Consider the following 6,954-nt stretch of genomic DNA (forward strand, 5'->3'; position numbering starts at 1 on the left):
ACATATTTCAAATAGCTTAATGGGTAATTTTTTAATATTTTAGTTTAATTTTTCTAGATTTCATGTTGTAAATATTCGTCATATCGTTAATATGGCTTTTGTGAAATGTCGTTTAAAATATTTTCGATATAGATTAATTATCTTATAAATTATTTATATTCAATATTTAATAAAACATATATTATATGATGTAAAAAGTAAATAAGATAAAAAATGATTACAAGGGCTTTTCGAATTTAACTTGACTAAGTAGAACTAGCTACGTAGCTGCTACGAAAGTTTGTTTCACGGGATTTCCAAAGAAAAATAAAAGATAATTTAACTCATCATTATTAAGAAAACTTTATTAAAAAAACATATTTTTGTATGTATATATTTTGCTTTGCGCTTAAGGAGTGCTACGAACACGCTACAGTGTAGACGAGGATTACGACGTAGAATGCAGTTTAAAATAAGAATTTAACTTTTTTTTGTAAAGATAAACCTGTAGGCGAACTACAGTAGGCTTATAAATTAATAAAATGAAGATTTTTCATATTCACAGATAGTGAAACGAAGTTCATTAGTTAATTAAAACCGTTTTAATAATGGTGCCAATAAACTTTATTAACTGTTTCTGTGTTAAAGGGGCTCTAAGTATTATTAATAGAGTTAATAAAAAAAGTGTTAAAATAAATTGAGTTATAAATAAAAATAAACTTTTAATTCTACGTTAAAAAAAAGTATACTATTCACTAAAAATTAAAATTTGTTATTTTTAAAAAAACTCATAATAAAGACTGTTTAATACTCGTTATTATAATACTAAAGCTTTTCAAGAAAACTTAAAGTTTCACCGTAATTATGTCCCGTTATTTGAAAAAGTGAAATATTTTTAAAGGTAAAATAAATAAATACTCACTTGCTCAAACTTGTCGTTCACGTTGCGTTGAGCTTTCAGTGTAGCATAGCCTCCCGTTCGTCACTAACTGCGAACTCAAAGCGGAGTTCTCTTTTATAGGCGCCACCCATAGGCGGGGGCTGATCCGCCTTACTTGTTGAACTGAATGAGTTTATCGAGGTACGAACTTTGCCCGCAACTTTGTTTGCGTGGACATTTAAAATATGAAAATCGTTTTAACCGACTTAAAAAAAGAAGGTTTGACAGAAGATATCACTGCTGATTTCTTTATAAAGAGCTAAATTTAGTTTTTGTTCGTTTTTCGGATTCACGCAAACCCACTAATTGATAAATTTAAATATTTTAATTTAACCTAAAATTATTAAGATTTCTTATTGATGGTAAAAATTCTACCACCGGTTCTGAGAGAAACACCTCAAAGAAACTTAGTGGAATATTTTTCTTATATGTTTATATAATAGTTTTAGAACGATTCCAATTAATGAGGAATATTAAAATATATCTACTATTTTTTCGGAATCTACTACTGAGTTTCTTGCCGGTTCTTCTCGGTAGAGTCTGCATTCCGAACCGTTGGTAGCTTTACTTTAAATAGTTTGTTAAATGACGATTCAAAAGTGCTTGTGAAAGCCTACTTGAATAAAGTATATTTTGATTTGATTTGAATTGAAACGATTGCCACGAAAACTATAATACATACATGAAATTGTAGTCTTAGATGTTTGAAGATATTTATAATATCAACAGTAAAAATCAGCTTTGACGTATCGTGTCTCTATCTTTTAGAAATAAGACACACTTAATTTTTTGTCAAATTTATTCGACACAGTGTTAATCTTTATATATCGAATCGATTTGGTCCAGTGGTTAGACCACATTTTAACCGCAGATTACGGGTTCAAACTCTGGAAAGCTGTAATGTCTATGCTTAATATGTGTTTATAATTCATGTCGAGTTCGGCGCTGAAAACAAATATCTCGAGGTTGCATGTGTCTGATGCAAATCTGCCTCATGTGTATTCCACTAATCCGCCTTGAAGCGGCGTGGTGGAATAAGATTAAAGAACACAAAAAAGGCATGCTCATTTTGAAATATAGATTTGTAGATCACTTAGCTCTTTATTTATTGAGCTAGAATATTTGTCTAATACCTTTATTTAATGTACTTATGCGAAGGAGGAACGTAAATAAAATATATATATATATATATATATATATATATATATATATATATATCTCAGAATATGTTCGATTTAATTCTTTTAAATATCACTTGAAAAAAAATTGAAGTTTTGTGTTTAATTTTAATATAATAATAGAATTGTCTTACATGCCTTACAATATATATATACATATAAGCACTATATTATGTAAAATTATACTTAATAATTATAAAAAAAAATACTTTCTCGTATAGCTGTATAAGCCCGTCTATCAAATCGGAACCCAATATTTAGTGTTGTTGTGTTCCTGTTTGAAGGGTGAATAAATACTTACATTTACTAACTCCTGTCGGTTAATCTTAGGTTTTACTGGAAAATCTTAAGATGGTAAATCTTTTTTTTGTTCGGGCTTTTACAGTGACATAATATATAATAGTGTCTGAAGGTTTTTCTTTTCAAAATCTCTTAGAAGCGATCTCGAATTAACAAGATTAATTTAATCGTAAAACTGACGGATCCGCTTTGCAATATGCAAAAAGTATTATAAAAAATAGTTAAGTAATTCCGTATTTACTTAATTTGCTATACACGATTGGTTTTTATTATTTGTATTTTACTTGAATAATCTTTCATCTGCTTGTACGAATATGTCAAATATTTCAATGGTTTTTTTAAGCAAATTCGATCTAATCAATTGAGTTGATATTTTGAACCCACGTTCGATGCTGAACAATGACATGTAATAAATTTTATTCTATTTCCTACATGATTCGAATTAAGTGATGTTTTTTTTTTTATTTAAAAAAAGAATAGTTATAATATAATAATTAATGTATTAAATACTTTTTTAATTTTAATTTTGTTCCCTTCGATATACTTAAAATAAATATATACGCGCTAATATTCTAAATAACATATTAACTATTTGTATATCTATGTTAAAAGTCTAAGGGTATATATATCTAAGGGTATATTGAGTGTCGTTAAGTAAATTTTCGTATTTTTGAGTAAAATTCAGATTTGCTTTTCTTGTAGTATTTTCCGATAACCATATAATAAGCAAACTTAAGGCTTCAATATTGAATAAACACAACAGGACTAGGTCTTACCTTCTTTTCGAGAGTGTAAACTTCAGATTGCAGCAGAAAATTCTCAGGAATTATATGGTAGAAATATTTAAATTTTAAGGCATTGTACATGCTGTACCGTGTGGCAACGGTAACCGAGAAGCTGTGTGGAAACAGGCTGTCATGGGCATGATATGCGGAGGAATGAGGACCATGTTGTGAGGAAAGTATTCATGGACGTGTATATAATGCATATATGATAAAAAGGTAGGGGGCGACCAAAAAAACGATGGATGGATTGTGTGAAAGACGGTATAGCTAGAAAGAATGTCACTTGTGAGATGACGTCAGACAGAGAAGTATGGAAGAAGAAGACATGCTGCGCCGACCCAAATAAAATTGGGATAAGTGCAGGAGGATGATGATGAGTATATACTGTACCACAAAATTTACTTGGTGGTAGATCGGATAGGTACCACCTACTCGTCATATATTCTACCGCCAAACAGCGATACTCCGTATTGTTGTGTTTCGGTTGGTAGAGCGAGTGATCCAGTATAGCTACAGGCAAAAGCGACATAACATCTTTGTTCCCAAAGTTGATAGAACATTGGTGATATCAGGAATAATTATTACTTATAGTATTTATCACTCTATGGGCAGTGGTGACAACTTACCATCAAGGGGCCCATTAGCCGCCATCCATATAAATAAACAACCATAGGTAAAAAACTACATTCAATGCATATAAAAGATTATTATTATTATCATTCTTACACCGTCATGGATATGACTTAAAATGCAACGTCCGTTGTGCATCAAACTGGAACACAACAGTACTATTGCTGTTTGGTGGTACCATAATTGGTAAGTGGTAAGCAGCTACCAACATGGAACTTACGAAGGTAAGTGGACTTAGTATTTAATGATTTCTAGACAGGATATATAAAAAATAATTGTTCTTTACTGACATACTCTGTATGTGTAATTAAAATTTTGGCTAAGAATAACTACTGAGTTACATGTCGGTTCTTCTCGTTAGAATCTACTTTCGGTGGTAGCTTTAAATTTTATTTCAAAAGTGTAACATGACGAATCAAACGTGTTTTTATAACTTATTTGAATAAGTAATATTTTGATCTTGTAAAATTACATTAATAATTACTTAAAAATAATTTTATTACTCAGTTTCCCGATCAAACCTACAAAAGATATATTGATGTTAATATTTCGATAAAGAGTAATGAGGGTGTCCTATCATTACAAGTCATAAACTATGATAATACTTATCTATGAGACTGATTATTAATTTACAATTTATGTCACCAACGTATTTAGATAATTATTAACGTATTAAGGGCGTCGTAAACATGAAGTCCTTCAGCTGGAATCTATTGGGCCAAAACTTTCCTTAAAAAAAAACTTCGACCTTGTTCCATTCATTTTGTCTCCTTCATAAAAATGGTAGAAAAAAAAAACACAATAAGCTTAACATAAAGAAATTAAGTGAAACTAAAATATAATATATTTTTTTTTATTTATTATTAGATTGTATTCACTAATATAATGTTCTGTATTGCTGCGTTTGAAGTGTGAGTGAGCCAGTATAATTACGAAACAATATGGCTGGCAGCGCAGTGTAAAAATAATTGAATAAAAATATACTTTATTCAATTAGTCTCTTACAAGCACATTCGATTTGTAATAATTTTATAAAAAAGACAATGAGTTCGTAATGTAGATTCTACTGAGAAGGAAGATGTATATAATAAAAAAGACTGAAAACAAACAAACAAAAAAAAAATCATTCTTTATTCGAATAAACTCATAAAAACACTTTCGAATCGTCATGTTGTATATATTGAATTAAATGTAAAGCTACATACAAAACTACATCACTATATTTCCTATTATATATGTAGGTAATGTGAATGTTAAGGTAATTTTATTCATATATATATAACTTTAATGAGCTCACAACTATGTGGGTTAGGTTGTAACGCTTGCAATTAAACTGGCTCACTCATCCCTAGTACCGGGTCACATTGTATCAACTCATCCGTTAATTCGAAATGTAAAACAGGCTCTTTGTCGACAAGCGATATTGAATACAATAATTATAAGTCTTGAAGTTAGTAAGCATCAAATTAGCATGTAACAATAAATCATTATTACATTTCACGATACGATTTTTCGTTTGCCGTCGAATTATTTAATTTGAAAAAAAAGTACGGTTCGACTGTGACCAATATTAAACTTACTTATGTGAATAGTTCTAATGTAAATAAAAATAGTTTCAATGTATTCTTATGGTAACGGATTTAAATTAATCGCTTGGAATTAGTAGCAAGAGTAAATGAGATCTGTCCTCTTGAAGATATTGTTCGGAGTTAATTCCACGCTGTTACAATGCGGAAAGATACAAATCTTCTAAAATTTCACTCGAAACATGGAGGTTTCCTCGATATGTTTCCTGAAACGCCAGTATGGAATTTTATATATTAATAACTTAAGCCGATTTTTGTCCCAGTGATTATGGGATGGTAGCTGCAAATATATAATCGGTTTTAACACATATATAATTGGTCTCATTTTGAAGAGCTCCTGCCGTAAATGTGCAGAAAAATAAAGAGGATACTTGATTAAAATTTACTAAATTGTTACTATTTTAAACAGTGGAAAAAGGTACTGGCCGGATAGAGAGCGGTACTATGGCTGTATACGAAAAAAAAAGACAAACGTAAATAAAATTAAAGTAAATTGTTATCGATAAACTCCAATTCTAAGTGAACTGATGTATACTATTTGACATTAATAATTTCATTCAAAAAAGGACTTGCAAACGAAATGAAATCAAAACAAAACCTGTCATAGGTTTCGAAATTCCTAAACAATCTTTTTAATGAAGGCAAAGTTTCGAGGGAGAACCACTTGTTCATTACAAATTCTTTACAAGACAAATGTTAAATGTATTTAGTGGTGCTCGTCTGGCGTTTGATTAACTTCACTTGTTCTAACAACTGAAATCAATACCATTTAAGTTGTAATAAAATTATCCTTTATAATTGAAACCACTATGTGAAGTTCTTCGAGAAATCCTTTGCGCTAACTCAGATATTGATCCAAACGATAAAAGGATCGGGAAACAGTCCATCAATAAGTCTCAGAGTCAATATTAGATTTATTTTACAAATCAACAGACGGCTGTGCGAAGCTTTGCTGATATTGAACCAAATAAAATTGTTATGAAGGCATTACAAAATGTTTTTATTAAATATATTAAGTTATTAAAAAGTGATCAAAGGCCTCTTCTCTTAGAAAAGATGATCTTCAACCCCATTTTTCTTGGAATTTTCCGAAGAATTGTTTGGATTAATAACGGCCGCTGAATTTCAACTTCAGCCATAGTGTCCGAAAGCAAAGTTTCATTCTCACCTTCTAGATGTCCGAAAATCACACACATTCTCACACATCTTTGTCGACTTTGCTTTCACGGGTGGTTTTTCTGAACCAATACCACTTAGGAACCTTGAAGAATAGCCAAACCAAGAACAAAGAGCCTACATATTCCTTAAAGGCCGGCAATGCAACAGCGAACCCCCTGGTGTTGCAATATCCATCCATATGCATTGGTCACAATCCAAAAGTGAGCCTCGTTTGCTACCTATGCCATAAAAAATGCTATCATTTTATTTTGTGTTAATAATGTTATGTATTTGCTATTTATTCAATTTATGCAAGCTTGTCTAATGTGGCAATACGTAGATTTGTTTTATTCCACTTTGAAGTCTGCGAGAGTCAGCGTTATAAGAACACAAGGCCA

The 6,954-nt window shown here is 30.5% G+C and overlaps 1 protein-coding gene across 1 annotated transcript in view; it reads right to left on the minus strand.

Moving 5' to 3' along the window:
- The window catches only part of LOC125072421 (allatostatin-A), an 81,444-nt gene extending 80,487 nt beyond the window's left edge, over window positions 1-957 (minus strand). Inside the window, exon 1 of the mRNA XM_047683051.1 lies at window positions 902-957. The gene's annotated coding sequence lies outside the window, so the exon portion shown is untranslated. The remainder of the gene's footprint in view (window positions 1-901) is intronic.
- Window positions 958-6,954: the final 5,997 nt, after the last annotated feature.

This window comes from Vanessa atalanta, chromosome 21 (genome assembly GCF_905147765.1).
Source record: "Vanessa atalanta chromosome 21, ilVanAtal1.2, whole genome shotgun sequence".
NCBI classification, from domain to species: domain Eukaryota; kingdom Metazoa; phylum Arthropoda; class Insecta; order Lepidoptera; family Nymphalidae; genus Vanessa; species Vanessa atalanta.